Below are 19968 nucleotides of genomic sequence, written 5' to 3'. Positions count from 1 at the left end.
AGAAGTCCAAAAATGTTAAACTCCTGTCTAGTGAGGTTCTATTCACTTTAAAGACCAAACTTGAAATATTTTTCTTTAACCATGCCAAGCTGTAACTTAATATGGTGCTATATTGGCAAGTGTGGCCCTTCAGATCTTCATATTGGGACTCACTTCTGAACAAAACCCTCTCCCAGAGGAGAATGGAATAAAGTTCAACTCTCACATGGTCCTTCAGCAGCTCTCAAGGCATAAAACTGATTTTTTAAACTTAATTTCCTTCTTAAGTTTTAGTTAATGAAAATCTCAGGGTTCAGTTAAAGGAAAACAATCTCAGTGGGTGTTTTTTGATGCAGTTGTTATTAAGACTTTTGACAACCTCTTGTATTCAATGCTATAATTCTACTGGGTATAGAGGCCAGATCTTTAAAGCTTGTATGGTCTTTAGGATTTATTCTTCTTTTCCTGTCTTTTTCTCTGACATACAGCTGACCACAGTGAAGCTTTCTTTGACAGTTTGCTCATGCTCATTATTTATCTTCTCTCCCTTGCCTTTGAGCATCCCAGTTTCCTTTCCAGATAAACAGTGGTCCTTGGGGAAAGCAGAGAGCTGGAGCTGAGAAGAGCAGAGGGAGGATTAGTCCCAGAAAATGCCCTGATCAGCTGAGTTCTCAGCTTGAAGATCTGGGCTGTATTCCCTGGTGGATTTGACATAACTGTAGGTGTGGAAGCTTGACTATAATGCATTGTGGTTTAAATCCTTTTGTATTTGCAAACCAGGAGTCACAGTAGCTACATGGCACAATGAAATGTGCACACTGAAATGAGTAAGTGCTCTTTGTCTGGGGAGGGAATAGAGGCATTTCAAATCATCCCTTTGAAGAATGGTTCTTCCTGGTGCTTATTTGATTTTGTTATACATATACAAAGTGTTCAAGCTAAATGCCTTTGCTAGCTCAATTACTACAGTTTACTTACCAAGGCTCTGTTAAATGCTTTCAAGCACAAGTCCCTTCTGTACCATTAAAGACACTTTCCATTTCTGTGATACTGTATTAAGCTTCACACTTCCACTCCCTAGTGGACTTTGGCTTGTAACTGGATCCTAATACATCCTATTACACAAACCAAAGTGATGAGGCAGGGCTGTGCTGCAGAAGGACTTCCAGAATCCACTCTTCAAAACTTCTTGAAGCAGTCCATTTGGTGCTAATCCTAATTTCCCAAATTTTCCTCAAAGTCAGACGTAAGCCTGGTTACTTTACCTGACACCACATTTTTCACTTATTCGCTGCATCTCAGTTAACATGGTGGCTGGGATGGGGAGAAAAACAGCTCAGTCTCCTCTTAGGAGACTCTCTGACCCAGTTACTCTGCAAGCTTTTGATCCTGCAGTCCTGGGTAATACCACAGGCAGTGAAGTGGACGATGAACTGTAGTTGTGAGAGAATATTAACATCAGGAGAAAAGGGGAATTCCAAATTCTTCTGCTAAGTCTGTGACAGAGCCCTCCCATAACATCTGTGGCCCTGTGTGAGGAAGAATGAAGCTATATCTCTTGCTGTCCAACAAATCTCTGTTGTAGTTTCCCTGGTGCCTCAGGACCAACTTTTCCATTGGTTGATCTCCCAGAGAGTTAGCTGCTTGCAGACACACTGCTACCCACATGTTTACTCACAATCCTCCCCAAGGCACATCCACACGTCCCACAGGTGCTTCTGGGTTTAGGTATAAAAAAATCAGATGGAAATTTATGCAGGTGCAGTCACTAGTCACTGTACTGTGTCTAATAAAAATCTATTGATGAGAACTGGGCTGGGATTTGACTTTAATGTCTAACCACAGTGGAGAGAAAACAATAGACATAGCACAGGTAAATTGCATAGCCTGTGCTTCCTAAAATACAGTTTTCCTGTGTGGGGACACTCCACGTTTTCTAAAGTGTGGGCCACCTCCTACTTGAGAAGCTGCCTTACAGATGCCTCCCTTCCATTGAGAACCACGGGGGATGTTTCTTCTCATTGGCAACATAATAATACCCCTGTGACAGCTCCAGTGATCACTTGCAGAAGGAAGTCATATGCTGAGGGTATTTTGTGTATTGTTAACATCTTTAAATGTGATTTAGCAGCTGGAAACAAGGAAGAGAAGCTGGATCCACAAGACCATCAGATCTGCATCACCGGTGTTTAACATCTGTGAGCTCAGAAATGGAGGGAAGAAAGACATTCTCATTGTTAAATTCTGCCAGAAGAAAAATGAGGGGCTGTGGTAGAACTGCTTGGGTGAAGGATCCCTTTCTACATGCAACTTAATACTACCTGCCTGTGCAGAGGTATCCCCATGGGACCAAATAAATAAAATAATTTTTAAAAAGTAAACAAGATAACATCGACCTGGAAAGAGAAATATGTCCTTTTTATAATGCAGACTAGATGCAATTGCCATGTAAGTTCCTCTGAAACAATCCCTGAGGCAAAGAGACTCTAGCTGAACAAAAGCTCCAGACTACATCTCAGACAATATAAGGCAGATCATGGTCACCTTTTAAATGAGGTCCAGGAACAAAATAGAAATCTTCCCTGAAAAGTCCTGGCAAAAAGTCCAGTTTGCCCAGAAAATCATCCCCTCTGTCTGCAGGCAAGCAGAAAAGGTTAACTCCTTGATGTGGAACTTGGGTCACCTTAATAATTTCCTCTGTTGTCCATGTCGTCCTGTAAAATTGGGGTAATCCAGTGGATAAATAATGTTTTTAGGCAGCCTCCACTTGAAATTTCTGGCAGCAGTCCCCTGACCTCTGAGATCCCCCTGCCTGCACTACATGTGCCCAACCACAGCGTTATCCAGATGCCTTCAGGAGGGAGGCAGACCTGTCCCCTTGCTTTGATGTGAAAAGTGAGGTGTGAGCACCACAGAGAAGAACCCTCTGGAAGCTGCAGCCCCCAGCTGCCATCAGTCAGACACACCACACACTGCAGAGGAGGGCTGGGATGCCTGCAGCACAGCAGGTTGAACCAGCATTTGGGATCTTTGTACCTGACTGGCAAATATGCCAGTCTCACAGTGGTAAGCTGCTGATACAGTGCAAACCCACACTGATGATCAGGACATTTTGATGGGGAAAATGTTTCTGCAGGCTGTGCACTGGAACAGGGGTTGCCTACGCATGTTCTTTGAGAATGAAACCAGATCATTTGGTGTCCTGTTTTCTCATAACTGCCAGGAGGCAGGATGTGCCCCTTATTGCAACCATGAGAGATGTGCCTCCATGTGGCAGTCTCTGGTTCAGCTCATATTTACACAACTGTGGCTACTGGTGCTGTACAGACATGGTACTGAAAGGATGCAGGTGCACAGCTTGAAATGCTGCAGTATTATCCCCTAACTCTACTAACAGCATTCTGGAAAACTGAAATCTGAGTGACAGGCAGGCAGCTTTTATTTTTTATTGGTACAGCAGCATGAAGCCATTTGTCATGGTGGGGAATCCCTGTCTTGGATTTGCCGAGGCTTTCTGGCATTGCATTGGTGGAATAAGCCTACACAGTTGGGTACTGATCTCTTGTAGTTATACTGGTATAAATTACCCAGGTAGAGGCAAAATCTCATTCATGCTTCCTTCAAATTACACTCCAAATTTCCAACCCTGATCTTCCTGTTGGCTATTTGATATGCCCAGAGTTCCTGGTTCCTTGAGCCCCTGTCAAGCATGAACACTGACAAAAAGGCAAATTCATCTCCAGCCACAGGGTTTACTCCCTGCAGTGGGAATGCAGGTGGCAATGAAAAGGAGCTGAATTACCAGGCAAGAGATGAGCAAGGCAGGGAGACAGCAGGTTCACATGAGGTCTTGTGCCCAAGCCCTTCCCTTCCATCCTGGGGACCATCAGTAAGGAGGCTGTTTAGCCAATACATATTTTCCTCTTTAGTACATAATAGTAACCTGAATAAAAGGTTTGAATTACAAAGCAGGCTCACCCAGCACATTCTCTGAGCAATGACTGCCATTTGTGTCAAGAAAATAAAGAAGGAGGGAGCGTGCTGGCACACATGGGCAGAGTGACTGAGAGTGAGGCAGAGCGTCGATTGAGGCAGCAAGCTGGAAGTGAGAGGCTTACCCTGCTGAAGAAAAATTAAGAAAAGCTACAATGACAAAGGAAATTTGATTAAAAGAAAAAAAAGTAGAATGTTATTATTGGAGAGTCGAGTGCTTTGTTCTAGCAGCAAAGCAATATTGCTCACCAAAGGTTAATAGCGATTTCTTCTCCTCCCCATTCCTGCAGCTTCTCGCCTGCCTTGCCATTCCCCAAAACCAGTGAACCAGGGCCAGTGGAGGTGTGGGGTGCATGGCAGCTGGCTGTGGGGTAGGACTGCTGTGGGGCCAAGGCAGTGAGCATTCCTCTGTAACTCTGTGAGGACCACATCCTTTTTCTCCTGCCACCCCTCCTCCTGCGTCTCTCACTCAGCCTCTTTCCTTGCTCCTCTGATGCCCTTCTCTGTCCCTCTCTCCATCTTTCCCTCCCTCCTGCCTCACCCTATTTTTCCCTTTTTCTGCCCCCTCCTTCTCCTCTCCCTTTCCTTCTTTCCTGTCACTTAGCTGTGCCTCTCCTTTCCCCACTTCACGCTCCCCCTCTCTCTCCCTGGCTGCGCTGGGTTACTAATGTGCAGTAATGGTATGGCTGGAAAGTCATTTGCACTCCCCTTCTCTTTATTTTTTTCCTGCAGTATTATTAAAACTGTTCCATCACTGGCTGTAATGGGAGCGTCTGTATTTTCTCCCTCTCCCGTATCCCTGACATGACATAATGCCTGCCCTCACCAAGACGCTATAACACCGAGGTAATTGAAACATAACTCACCGTAAATTACAGGCCCTTGTTCCAGGCAGGGGCCCGGCCATGCTTCCTGGAGCTCATTCCAACTGGAAGCTAAACATTACTTGAAAAGGGATGCTTAAGCAAAACAAAGCCATTTAAAGAGCAACACAATCACGGAGAGGGAGGGGAGCACGGGACTTGGGCTCTCCTGGAGAGGTGGGGTCCCACCTGTGTGGCAGCTGGTGGCACTGAGCAGCCAGCAGGGGCTTGTGGTGACTTCTCTGTGGTCTGTGTGTTCCAAACCAGGGAGAGATGTCCTTGCAGACACAAGTGTTGGCACCAAATAAGCATCTCTGTTAGCAGAGAGGCTGAGGACAGAGCATGCCATGTAAATGGCTTCTAAGATAAAAAGCTCATCTGGTGGGTCAGAGGTGCAAGGCTTTGATGGGATTCCTGCAGAATCAATGTGCTCTAATGCCCATTGCAGGTGTGGTAACCTGAGGCTCTCTCCATCCCTGTGGGATCTGAGTTATTCTTGACAGTGATGAAGCTGCGACCTCTGAAAGGTCCAAATCAGTGTGGGCTGCAGGATCCAAAATACTGCAGAGGACATCCCTCCCCCCCATTCATAAACCTAGCAACAGATGTCGCTTATCAGAATGGAATGTTTGCTGACAAAAGACCTGAAAGACCTTGATTTCTTGTGAGTTCATGGTTGTAGATTCAAATCTCCCACTGGCCTCCTGAATAACCTCAAGTAAGTAACTTCACTTTCCTCTGTGCCTCAGTTTCCCATTCTGCAACACAGGACCAAACTAACTTCCTTTGTCAAGCAGCCAGGATCCTGTGATAGGATGAGGGGGGATGGCTTTACACTGAAAGACAGTAAATTTAAATTAGATACTAGGGAGCAATTCTGTACTGTGAGGGTGGCAAGGCACCGGCACAGGTTGCCCAGAGAAATTGTGGATGCCCCATCCCTGGAAGTGTTCAAGGCCAGGATGGCTGGAGCTTTGAGCAACGTGCTCTAGTGCAGGTGTCCCTGCCCTTGGCACTGGGGTGTAAACTCAATGATCTTTAAGGTCCCCTCCAACCCAAACCCTTTTAAGATTCCATGTCCCCATGATGTACCAAAAGCACATGACAGTGAAGAAGGGATGATTACCTCACTGTCACCAGGAGCATGAACTGCTAGGAAACACCATTTTGCAGTCAAAGACAGCCCTGAAAAGCAGGATCCCTGTGTTTTGGGTTTGGCTTTTGCTTTGGCTGGTTCTGCGTCCACCAGCAAGCTTCTCTGGCACCGCCTGACTCAGCTGCCCCCTGCTCTATAGTATCACCCAGAGGACTAGCTGGTTTTGGGTTTGAATTCTGGGAAATTTTGAACAAAACACACAAACCCCAGAATGTGCAGTGATTTTTCTGTAGTAATGGAAGTGAGTATTTGGAAACTTTTAAAAGGTCAACATTAGACAGAACAGCCTATCTCTCACAGGCACAAATTGGGGTCTGCCCAGGCCTTTCCATCTATTGTCAGTGGACACCATGGCCCAAAGTTGTGCCTTGGTGTCATGTGGCTGGTGTCACATGTATAAGGGTCTGGTGAGAAACAGCCCTCAGTGCATTGCTTCGCAGCATACAAAGGATTTTATTTTAGGGAATGAGATTTACTATTTGTCCACGATGAAATGGCAAAAACTCAGAGAACTATGACCCTGTGACTGCTCTGGTTTTCCCTGGAGACCTTCACAGTCAAAACTATTACAGTCAGCAGCCTACCAACTGCTTCCACTGCCCTGGAAAAGCCCTTTTAAGGGCAGTCAGAGAGAGGTTGCTCTGGTGCAATGTCGTGTGGTAGGGAGGTCCATCATGTCTGGATGAGTCCTCAGCTTGCAAGAGATGGCTGCAGAGCCACAGGGGACATAGCTGCAGAAATAAAGTGTTGGTAGGGGCTTTTTTAGCAGTGTTAAATGATGCATGTCTCAGGCAGCTCTGGTAGCAGAGAGTGAACTTGCTCCTGAGGTCACAGGGCTGCTCCACAGGTGCCTCTTGCTCCTGCCCAGCAGTGCCTGCACTTCTGGGCTTCACACCTCTAAGGAAGCAGGAGAAGTCAAGTAGGAGTCCAGGGGAGGAAAGTGTTGTGTGGAGAGTCCTGCAAGAGCCCACATTGCCTGTTTATCCCATGCCATGGTTATAGCCCTTGAAGCAGGTCAGTGCAGCATCCTGTGCCATCTTCTGTGGCAGCTGCAGGAGCCGTGGTGTGGAGGTGGCATAGGTGTGTGGTCTCCCAGCCCTTGCTTTTCCTGGTGCCTGTTTGGAGCTGATTGCTTTCTGTGAGGCCTGCCACATGCCCCTTGAAAGCGTTTCCATCAACCCTCTTACCGTAGCTAAGGTTTCAGCAATCTCACCCCTCCTCTCTTTGACATTATTGGTTTATCTTTGTCCACTGGCAAAGTTCCCAAGCAATTCAACAATAACAGTTGTTTCTCTGTGGCTGAAAAAGTCATCTCTAGGACTGGCTGTTATTGATCATCTTACAGGAACCGGACATTTTCTTTTCCTTTCCCATTTTTTAAAATACATATTTTGAGTTTCAGTCAATTTTAGTGCTCATGAAAGTGAAAGACTGATGGTGTTGACTAGAGCTAAACTTAGCTCTTCATGGCTTCCCCTATGCACACATCTCTACTAATGCACCACATTACTCACTTGGATTAACTTGTGGCCCTCCCAGCCTGGGGCTTCCCTCATCATTTTGCCAGTGGCCCCTCCTGTGCTGCAGCCCACTCATCTCCTCCAGCTCAGGCTTCCCACACCAGCCCCTCACTACTCTCCTGTGCAGTGCTGATCTGCCAGCTCCTGCCTAGGTGGAGAGATGGGGCTGGACTGGTTGCTGTGCCCCAGCTGATGATGGTGAGTGATGCTGTCAGACTTGGAGGAGCACGGTGAAAGCAGGGGCATTTCACTGCCCAGAGCGACAGTGCTTCAGCTGGTCCTTCCCTAAAGCAGTCAGTCAGACTTTTCCAGCCTCTTTTCCCTGCAGCCCTGGGGCTCTGTGGGGACAAATAGAAGAGCACACCCTGGCATACTGCTTTTCTTTCAGGCTGAGGCATGCTCTGTCTGGATAAACCTGGAAGAACAGGCATGAGACAATGGGGCAAAGTAGGACAGGTGAGGGGGATATGCTTTTCCCACTGCACTCCTCTTCCAGTAGCTCCAGAATTGATAATACCAAAATCAGACCGAGCCCTTACTCATGTCATGACACTGTTTCCTGCTTTCTCAGCTTATGCAGTTCTACTGTTCTCTGAGGGAAGCCAATGCAAGCCTACTGTGTCTGGGATGCCTCCTGTCTTTTGCCCCACCATGGGGATAAAATGGCCCATCAACCTTTAGAAATCAGGTGCTCACTCCCTCCAGAAAAATTACTCGATTGTAACTAGCATTTCAAATCATCATTTCTAAATGAAATGCCAAAACATCATAACATGTAATTTAATTTTCAGGCTATTGTTTGTTTTCTTAAAAAGAAAAAAGTTAAAAACTCCAGATTTATTTTTTAGAGTGTTTGATGTGGGGGAAAAAAAAAGGCATGAGAGGCTACAACAAAAATTGAGATTTTGATTTTGAAGTATTGATTCAAAATAGAGAGGAGGAATTAATTTTGAATCAATTCAGAATTTCTGTTGAGATCATACCCATTATTCCCTTGTCTTCTTTCTTCTCCCCCCTGACTGTAGTCTATCAGGTAAATTAGGTAAGAAAAAATAACAGCAAGCAAGGACACACATCAGTGATGCCAGAGTTTTCATTAAAATGTTTTAAGTTGGGACAATGGCTCTATTAATCTTCCACCCTCTGTGGGAACGTGTAGCACACAAGCCTCTGCTGTAGTGAGCCTGAGAACAAAATGGCTGTTGTCTCAGCAAACCAGCCGAGACCCTACACTTTTAGAGCACAAAAAGTCTCCCTTTGGTATCTGCACAAACAGCAGGATGTGCACAGCAGCGCTAGTACCACCTTGTCCCCTCTCTGCTGTGCAGGAGCTTTGCCACCTGTATCCCCCCGACGGCTCAGTAGGGACTGAGCTCAGGGCTACAGACTGCCACACAGTGCCTGTCCCCCAGAAGCTCTGCCCCAGGATTCTGAAGCCAAGACACCTTGCATTTAATTGTTTTGCCATCCTGAACTTGTGTTCAGCCTGGATCCCGTTTGTCCTGGATCCCTGAGGACAGCTCTGAGCTGCTTGGTTAATTGGAAGTAGCTAAAGCCATGGAGGTAGAGAGGGCATTGTTGGGCTCAATTTGCAGAGAGTGTTGGAAATCTTTGCTTAGTTTAACAGTCATTCACTATTAGGGTGAGATGCTGGCCTGGGTACCTGTGGGAGATTTCTGAGATGTCCCAAGGGACTGTGGAAGTGATGGCAATTATCTTCATTTGTGCTGTGTTTTATTAAATACTGGTGAGAACCATGAGAGCTGGAAATGAGGAGAGGAGGTAAATCTGAGTGTGAGGATGTTGGAAAAAGTGCATGTTAGAAAATAAAGGGGTAAGGAGCATGCTCACATGGTCAGGTATATATTAGAGTGAATGATTAAAGGGAATGGAGAGGGAAGAATAATGAGTGTGCTGGCTTAGTCTGTGACAGACAGAGGGAAATGATCGGGGAGGCTGGAGTTAAAATGAAAAAGGTGGTGGTGTATCAGTGAGATGGTGCTCACTCCTGTCCCTTTCGTTACACAGACAGAGAGGAAAAAGGCACAATGAAAAAGTGTGCGTGTGTGTGTGTGTGTGTGTGTGTGTGTGTGCAGACGGTGCATGTGCGTGTAACACAAGGGAGGAGGAGGAGAGAAGGGGCTGTGTGATGCCAAGCCCATGGCAATGGACTCTGCCAGGGGGAAGGAAGGGGCTGGAGCTGACAGAATGCATGTATGCTGGTGAGGCATTTCCCAGCCCTGGAGTCCAGAAAGGCAGCTGCATTCAGGTTTATGCTGATGACACATCTTTCCACTTGGGCAAATGGACGGATTCCCTCTCTAAATCACTCCAACGTGATTTTAATAACAGGCAGAGGTGGCTTTTGGATAATAAATGGGTACTAAACCCTAAAGAGACACAGGCTGTGTCATACAGAACAGATGGTAAATTAAAAAGAATGGAAACCCGTGACTCCGCTTAGCTGTGCTCCAAGCTGGGGAGCTCTCACTCTTGTTATACCAAGTATTTAGTATTTACACTGCAAGGTTGCTTCTTTGCCTACCCTGACTTGGAAGATTGCAATTATGTATAATAACAGTGAGATCACACTGATTAGAGAGGTGGCAGGAATGGCAAGGCTGGATGATGGTGATGATAATCATCATTCTTATTAGCGATCATCAATAATTAATAATTGCATTGTTTATCCTTCATCAGTGGCAGAAAAGACACCCAGACATGCTAAAAGGTTTAAAAATCAGCTTGCTTTGTTTTGTTTACTGACAGAGAAAGTCTTCCTTTGCATTTGCTTTTTACTTGGCCTTGCCAGGGCCGTAGGTCCCTGTTCACCTTCCAGAGGGTATTTCAGCCAGTGCTTTGTGCCCTTTGGCTTCAGCAGGATGAAATCATGTGTTAAGGGCTAAGCACATACTTAAACACGATGCAGAGCAGTGACTGAAGGGAGCTTGCCTTTGGAGTGGTGGGAACAGCAGGGCCAGAAAATGCATTAATAGGCAGCGACAGACCAGAGATGCAGCTGCAGTAGAAACCTCCGTAGGAATGCCACCGGGTGTGACACGGGCCTTTGAAGCTGCTCCAGTGATTAAGATCCAGCTGCCACTGCCAGCCTTCCCCTCCCTTCTCCCGGCTCGCAGAGCAAGGCTGACCCCTCAGGAGTACCAAGCTGAGGTGCTGCAGGAGGGTCAGCAGAGACCCCTGCAGATGGGAGATGCATCCTGGTGGCAGCCAGCCCCTCTGGAGGGGGACAGCATACGAGCTATTTGGCATGCTCTAGCTTTGACAGCAGTACTGCAGAGAATGTTTTGTGGTTGTCACAGTGACAGAATGAATGCCTATCCATTAGTCAAATGTATGTCATGGTACTTCTTGGGCTATTTCACAGCCCTGAGAACTGGGATAACTGGGATGGTGCAGTAAAATTCAACAAGGGATCCCAGCAAGAAAACATGGTACTGCATGAGCACAAGAAATCATTGCTTTAAACAGAAAAGCAGCCAGTTAAGGCAATGCTGTTATTGCTTCTCTGTCTGATATACGTGAGAAGCAGCAAATCCTAAAAGCAACTGAAGCCATAAAAGGCAATCACTTAACCAAAGCCATAAGATATTGATCTTCCCCCATCTGAACTATGTCAGGCTGGCATACTGGAAGATGTTTGTTCCTTTTAAACAGGTGAGGAAAGTGTGAAGGCAGCACTATTAACCTAGAATGTTGCTTGGGAGATCTAAGAAAAAAAAATCCTTCATCTTCTGGGACTTCAGTTCTGTTACAACCTTGCTGGAAAGAAGCTTTAAAGAGAAGTATTCCTGGCTCTGCTGAGCTCTTAGAGGGGAATGAAAAGGAGGAAGATGAGGGCATTTATGTTTTGATTGCTGTTCCCCACAAAAGGCACATTAGGCCCTAACTTTACTATTGTGAAGGCTCCTAATCCTCACTAATTTAGGGCAGTAGTCTCAAATTTGCAGATAAATCCCCCCATACAGTAAAACTATCAGAGAAACCTTTGAATAGTAAGAGGAGAAACTGTAAAAAGAATAACTTATGTTGAATGTTTTTTTTAAAGAATTATTTTTAATTCTCATCTCCCTCAATCTATGCACTTAATTTAAACTTTGGTGACCGTACATTATGTATATGTTTGGAAATAAAATAATCTTCATAGAGAAAAAATGGCTTTAATAATTTCAGAGAAAAAAAAAAAACACAGCTGAAGAAATCTCTGAAGTTAAAACAAGTTATTTTCCATCAGTAATCAAGAAGATTATGGCCACAGGTAGTGGCCAGCTGAGAAGAGATCCTCAGTGTATGGAGCTCCATACCAATGTGGAGAGCAGATGTTCCCTTCCCCCATAAGCTCATCATCCAAACAGACAAGGCATTCAGAGTGTGAAATGGATCAGTCACACACACTACGCTGAAGTGGGAGATCCAGGCACACTTGCAGGAAACTGAGCATCCAGCTAACCTCTAATGGAGTAGTACAGTCTTGTAGGACAATTGATGAAATCGTAATATAATTATATGTTTGTTTATAATGTCACTACAACTACCATGATAAAAAGACCAGGCTTTTAAACAGCAAAAAACCCTCAAACCCTATAAATACTCTAATGAGTGGAAAAGGAAATATGGCAACAAACAGAAAAAAACCACAACCAAATAAAAACTAAACACCTTGAAAGTAAAAACATTTGGGGATTTTGTGAGCTATAGTGTGAGGAGATTGACAGAAACTCACCTATTAAAAATTAGTTTGATTTGGTGGTGTTTGATGCAATTTAGATTTACGAGTTTTCATGAACACAGTAAAAACAAAATGATACTTTCACACCAAAAAAACATCCCAGCAGATTTATTACTAGTAGGAGACAACAGGTTCAGCAGGAAAACAGATTCAATGAATAGATGAGAGGGCTTCAAAGAAAAGAGATAGCACAAATATAAGAAAGTAGAATAAAGACCAAAACTAGAAAAGAAAAGAAAGTTATAGTCTTCAACTTTAAATTTTCCACAACTCCTGACTAAATTGGTAAGGTGTTCCTCCCTTTGCTTATACTGAAGTAGCCAGCAGCTAGAGAAGGGCAGAATAATACATATGGCTCAGTGCACACTGAAGCACCTCACCATGGCTTTCAATCCTATTTGTGTACCTCTAAAAATGGCCTAGCAGTGGTACAGATGCCTTTATCATCAACTTACTTTCGGAGATATTAGAGAGACTTTTCTTTACCTTTTGTGTTTCCCTCTGACATAGTCCATAAGCCATTAGCAGAGCTGAGAAAGTTGAAAACCACTGCATTAGATAACTGTGCTTGAATAGAGCCTTTCGAGGCTGGTTCTGCAGGGGAGTGACAAGTTCCAGCTGCCCGTGAGGTGACATCCCAGGGTCCATGCGCACAGACAGACTGCCCTGCTGGGAGAGAGAGATGTTGGTCAAAGCTGGGGAATGTGTCAGAGGCAGCAGAGAAGGTTAAAGAGGCATGCCTTTAATGATTAAAAGTATTTTTGTGTTGTAACAGCACTTGAGCTTTTCTGAACTTTCTGAACATGTTTTTTATCCTGAGGCTGTTAAAAATATCTGTCCTTTTAGGATTATGACAGAGGTGTACAGATAACTCTGCGAAGAATTTTTTTTTCCAAATCTTCAACATTCAGTGTCATTTTAAATTTCAGAAAATAAGTGTGGAAAACAGCCTGATGACAGTTTTGTGACATCCACCCCTCTACCTACATGTGCCTTTTATCCAACAGGAAAATTGTGCTGAAAACATTCAGTTAAGGAAAACTGAAAAAACGTGTGATTGCCATTTTCCCCCCATCCATTTCTCAACCACCTACATTTATGTTTTGTGTAGTACCTGGAATCTTGCAACCTTCTGCTCACTTTACATAGGTCTTAATCCCAGACTGTTTTCTCGTCCCTTGCTGCATGTGTGACCCTGTGAGCCAGGATGCCAGGTGGAGGGGATGGAAGCGCTGGTGGCACGGGACATGAGAAGGAAAAGGCCATTGTGTGAAGCTGCAGGAGGGTATGGCTGGGGCTTCTTCAAAGGCATGAGTGCTCAGCACAGCACTCACTGCCCTGTGCCGTGAACCCACTTAAGGCCTTAGATGGTCCCATTGCTTTGGGGTGGAGAGGAGGTAATGGTCCCACCCTGCAAATAAATCTTTTGACATTGCTTTGGGGAAAACATGAGATAGAAGTCAGTTGAATGAGGTTTGGATGTTCTATGTGAAACTTCATCTCACAATCTCCATCTCCTCTCCCACTTGTTTCCTGTGGAGCTCTGAACCTCGAACACCAGCCTTATTTAAATGAGTGACCATTAGATTAAAAGCAGCCTTGATTAGTGACAAAGGCATTTCCACATCAGCGACAGCAAGTTCAAGGCAACTGCTGTTCATGTTAAAGCGAACAGAGCTTTGCAGTGCTGCTCACAAGCACAGAGAGCACGCTGCCATCTGTGCTTAATTACATTTGTATGGGGTCTTGCTCTTCAAGTCATTTTGCAGAGTCCAGTACTATTGATTTCATAAAAGTTACATAAATCTGACTGCCATTGGTGTTATTAAATTTCACTAGCTGTTTCAATAGGGAACCTTGAGATTCTCTCTCTGGGTGTTGATGCTGGAATTTACAGGGACAGTTCTGTGGGGTTTTTTTGAGGTACACCTCAGCAGGCCATTTATAGGCTCAAGTTAAAGTAAAGGCAATTCAAATAGAACATAGATCCTATCAGCATATGCAGAAGAAAGGACCTAATCTGAGCCAAAATAAAGTGGAATTTTGCCATCTGAGAGACAGAAGAGGTGCTCTGGATTACCTGAATTGTATTGGATACCCTGGATGTATTGATCTGGACAGAAGCTTGCCCTATACCTGGAGCAGAAATCTAGTGGATTTCTGTAGCAGTGTTGTCTGTGACTGTGATACAGAATTGTTGCAGATGTGGTGATGTGTGCAGGTTGGTCCACATCTGCACATAGGAACCAGTGTGCAGTGGATGGGACCTACTTTTGCATCTGCCAATGTTTCTTTTGCCAGCATACCTGGTCATTGGCTGCCCTGGTGGGTTAGTGATGTGGTTCTCCAGAGGAGATGAGAACAGGAGAGTGTGCAGTGGTATTTTTCTTCTTTTCGGCTGGGTCATGAAGACTGGAAACCTGGCTGTCTTAAAATACTCCATGTTCCTTTGGTCACACCAGATCTGTTCATCAGTTGTGACCTAGATGTCAAGTCTTGGACTCCTCTGCCACCAACATTTTGCCATTCCATTGTCATCTGCTGGTGTTTGCTCCTGCACATGCAGTGGCCATGTACTGATTCATAATAAGATAAATACTGGGGGCCTTTTTCACTCTACTTCTGCTTTGAGGGCGTTGTCAATAATCCTGAATTGTCTTCTGAAGCTTCTCCTTACAGCCTTGTCAGCTAAAAGCCTCCAATTTTTTCATATGTGTCTGTTGCAGGCAAAACAGTCTCAGTTCAGGGAATTTTACTGAATTTGATTTATTTCCAATTAACATAAACTTTACTTACTGATCTGGCTGATAGAAAACAAAGAAGACTTAGATAATGAAACACCAAGGGAAGCTTCTTTCTTTCCTGTTCCCCAGGCTCAGCTTTCAGCCCAACATCTCTCTCTCCCACCAGCCCCCTTCCCTCCATTTTCACTGTGCTTTACACCCAGTGTAAAGCACATCATCCCTGCCCATACCATTGGTGAGGAGATGGGTAGTGTAGAGAGGCCTTTTTCTTGCTGCTGCTCCTGGTTTTTGCTCTTTTCTTCCCCTGCTCTTTCCTCTCACTAGTACCCTTCTCCATCCTGGGTCAGCCACAGGCTGCTGTCCATTTAGGAGTGTCCCTCCTCCAGTGTGGGTCCCCCACAGGCACAGTGCCCTCCCAGGGTTACCCCAGCATGGAGCCCTTCTCTTCAAAAGTTCTTCCAAGCCCTGTCCTGTTCCACATGCCTTCTCCTGTATCTGCTGCTGTGTCTCCTTTTGTGCATCCTCACATCTCCTCCTCTTTCTCCACTTGTCAATTCTCTCTTGTGTCCCCTACAGAGCTGCCTGCCCCAGCAGTGCCACCCTCCCTTAGCACTACAGAATGGAGTAACTTTTGAGAAGTAGCTTTTGTAGTTGGTGCAGCAGGGCTGGGATCCCTGTGACTGGCCATGGCCTTGGGGTCCCACCCACTATGGAGAGAGACTGGACTAACTGGGACCAGTACAGGACTGGCCCTGAACCCTCCTGCACCGGGCAGCCTGCTACCAAAACCCAAGCTACCAAAACCCAAGAGACTCCCTTTTTACAGGGCTCAGAGAAGAACCCCCTGTGCTCAGGTGCAGCCAGGGCTTTGGCAGGAGAAAAAAATTTCCCATTAGACTGTGTGAGGCCTAGAGTACATTCCTGACAGTGTCCATGGGCTGGGTGTGGGGTGCCATGTCTCTGGCATTAGAGGGTCCCCTGCCGATTTCTGCACAGGGATGACAGTGAGAGGGAGTCACTGTCAGATTTCTGATGGACAGGACCCCTCCCTCCCCAATGCACCTTTTCCTCCTCCATGTGCATCCTGGCCTTACTGCATATGGGGGTATTCAGAAAGAGGGCTCAAAGGGAGTTTCCACCTTGTAAAACATCTCACCCATTTACTTCTCCAAAAGAAGCCACAGCTGCCAAGATTTCGGCACTGAAGTGGAAAGATTGTTGGATAGGAAGTCAGCACAAGCTCAGGTCTGCTCCCAGTTCTTCCATTGGTGAGCTGGATCCAGCACTTCAAAATGCTTTTTTTTACTTATGGACCCCAGACTGTTCCTGTTATGGTGTATTTAGTCTGGAAGCTGTACAGAACACAGTCTGCCTCTCACCATGTGTGTGAGACACCGAGCACAACAGGAACCTGGTGTCTGCTGAAGCCTTGAGGCGTGACAGTAACACAAATAATAAATAATAATACTGCTAGCAAAAGGACATACATATTTATATGAAAATGTAACGATGCAAAGCACCTTTGATTGACAGTAGTGCTCAGCACACTCAGTGTGGCAGGATTACATTATATCTGTAGCCATGGCTTTATGTACAAAATACAACCCATAAATTAAACTGGTGATGATCTCTGCCTATGACAACCAGCAACCTCACTCATTGCTCTCCTGGAGTGACACACCAAGAGCTTCTCATTGACACACAGCCCCAGAGCCACCTGGTCAGAGGAAGGGACAGGTAGAAAGGGAGTCAGGACAGGAGATTTTCTCTCCTATGCAGGTGACCTCACAATGCAACATTTGGGGTGGCCCCTCTGTTATATTGCCTAAGTATATATGACATCCCAGTAAGAAACAGCCCTTACTCTCCCCTCCTTTCTACTCCTCTCCTTGTTGTCTGTCCTCCTGTCCTCAATCTGTGCAGCTATCAGGCAGAGATCCAGACTCACAGGCAATGCAACATGGGCTATTTTCCCATGGGAACTGGCATTGTGTATGAACCTAGACCCCACACATTTAAACCCTCTTGCTCTAGCTGGGAACCCATTGGCTGAGGGCCAGGGATCCAGGCACTGGGCAGAGGAAACTCTCAGGAGCGCACACCAGCACCCCACTGTGCTGTCACATCTTCCATGCTGGCAGTAGCATCACCCTGAGTCACCAGCATGGAGTGTGCCTTGAGCAGCTCTGCAGAAACACCACCTCCAGATGGTGTAGAGGAAGTGCTTTACCTCACCCACAGAACTCCAAATGCAACCACACATTTGATGGCAGCAACAGAACGGTCATCACCCTTGATAAACAGACAGGGTGTCACTTGTTTTTCCCTTATTTCTCCCCCATAGGAACCTTCCATGTAGCATGGAAGGTTCATGCCAGGTGAATGTGTGGCTTTTCCCCTCTCCATGAAGTATGTGCACATGGTGGAGGAGGCAGTGTGTCTATGCACAGACATCTCTGTGGCTCCTGTTGGCGTGTAAAGGAGATTCACATGGGCAGAGGAGTGATCAGGTCCCAGATGCTCAAGAGAAAATGGCAAAGTAATTCTCCACTGCTGCTTCTCTATACTTCAAAAAAACATTAGAAAAGAGAAAAATGCATAACTGAAAGGTGCTGAATAATTTGGGGAAATGGGGTCATGCCCACCCACCCATTTGTAGAGCTTAGAGATCTGTATAAAGATGCAAATGAATACATCTGTTGTGTCATTAAATGCAACTGCAGCAACCTAGATGAAAGGAAAAGTGAGGGAGGGAGAAGTGCTGACTGGTAATAGTGTCACAAAGTTGTCTTCTGTGATGAGGATCTGCCAAGTGCAATGCTCCAGGCTAGTACTCTGGGTCCCAGTTCAGCATCCATTTTTCCCCCTTCTGTCTTTCTCTGCTGCTTCTCACAGTCTCCTGACCTGGCATCAACCATAGTCCCTTGTGCTCTTCATATGAAGGCTGTGGGAGCTGATGGATGTGGAGCCAGTGGTTTCATCCCTTCTTTAACCTCCCTGTGGAGTCTGTCTTCCTCAGCTGGTGTTTTGTAGGGAGGGGAGAAGGCAGGACAGAGGCACCTGCACCTCTAATAGACAGGAGCCCTCTGCTGCTGGAAGCACCTCTGCTTCTGGGAAGGGACAGGGGATGAGGTCAAGTGACAAGGTGTGTGCACAGGCTGCCGTGAGTAATTGAATGTGGGAGTGATCCTGACAGCGTCTCTGGCCCTGCTCGCTGCCTGGGCATGAATCAGCTGTGATGCTGGCATCTGAAAAGACACTTTAGAAATGTCACAGCCAGAAGGACCTGTTAGTGTGACACCCAGCATCAGGCTGGCGCTGGCACCCAGACACGCTAGCTCAGCAATGGGAGGAAGAGGAAACTTTCCCGATTCCCTCAGCAGAACAGAGAGGACCCCCTGACCACCCCTTCACCCTCCCCACCACCCTCAGCACACACCCCTGGCAGAAAGCAGGGATCCTCCCACCTGCAAGTGCTCCACACTGCCTCCATCCTGCTAGTATTCCCTGGCCAACAGGTGGGAAATGGTTGCTTTTTACTGGAGCCCCACTCCCACTCCTGCAAGTTGCTGGGCTCTTCTGTGGCAAGGCTTTGTACAGCCTGGTCATCAGAATCCCTCTTCTCCTCCTGGGGACTTCCACAGGGCTGCTGCAGTGGGCACATGCTCGGAGGCCCTTTCTCCTGGCTTGCTGGAGCTGGACCTCTTGCCACAAAGTTCAGATCTGGTGTCTATTTCTCCCCACTACTATGCTTGCCATCAGATTCCCTCATCTTGGGCCTGCTTGTCTATGTGCTTTTTCTTGAACTTCAGTCTTCTAATTAATGCTGGTTGTTTCCATTTTTCCTCTTTTATTTTCTCTGAACATGGTACATAAATATTCTGAATTCCACAGTGTTTCTCTTACTGCTCAGTCTTACTGAGCTTTTCTCCTTGGTCATTTTCTGGAGTGACTGTGCCATGGCAGCCCTGAGGCCTCTGATAAACTTTGCTGGAGGAGCTCCCAATCCTCACACAGGCACAAATGAGTGTTTATACAAATATATGCATATTAGTTATATGCTTTCTCATAATACATTTTACTTTTGACACTTGAGAAATTTGCCTTTTCAAAGGGCCAAGTATATAAATATATATATTATTTCTTGACAGGATACTCCCTGTGCTCATATTCAGTGTAATCAAATCATGATCACTGGTCCCTGTAGCTGCTTCCAGGGACTGACAGCTCCTGCTGCAACAGGTTTGAATGAGCATCCAGTGAGTAAAACCTTTTATTAACTCTGTCATCCAGGTGATCAGTTGAACAGGCATGTGTGAGCCCTCTTGTGGGTGTGTAGGTGTGTCCAGATGCAGTGATACTCACAAATGCAAAAGCAATGTTTTTTCATAGCATTTTTGTACCTGTTCATGCTGTTGGTATTTATCCAAAGGCTTATGCAGGTGCTGCATAAGCTTTTCCCAGTGACATTTCTCCACACTGTTATTAACCAGTCATACACTAATCACCCTGTTAAACATGGATCATTGAATAGCTGCTCATGCCAATTTGCAATCCGGGAGCTTATCATTCTTCTAAGTTATTTATAATTGTCCTCAGTGTTTCTCTCTCTTTATTTATGGTTCCCAGGCTGCTTCCTATCAGTGCATATCAGAGTAATGTGCTCTTGAATACATTCAAGTCTGATTTTTTTTTGTACTGATTTCCACATATGTCTGTCCAGACTGCACCCCTCATTGACTTGAGAGCTACCTTTCAGAGGCAGCAAACAGCTTAGACCAGCATTTCTTTCTTCTTCAACCTTCCTAATTAGAACAACAGTAGACTTTTACCTCAACCTAACTGTAATGTTTTCACAGCAGAAAATAATCATCTCTATACTTCAGAAGCATTGGTGATGTTTTCTGTTGACTGCATAAAACCTCTGGCAAATTTTGAAATTGGAATCCTTCCATAATAACTTTAT

This window comes from Molothrus aeneus, chromosome 2, assembly GCF_037042795.1.
Source record: "Molothrus aeneus isolate 106 chromosome 2, BPBGC_Maene_1.0, whole genome shotgun sequence".
Lineage (NCBI taxonomy): Eukaryota > Metazoa > Chordata > Aves > Passeriformes > Icteridae > Molothrus > Molothrus aeneus.
Note: the sequence above shows the minus strand (reverse complement) of the source record.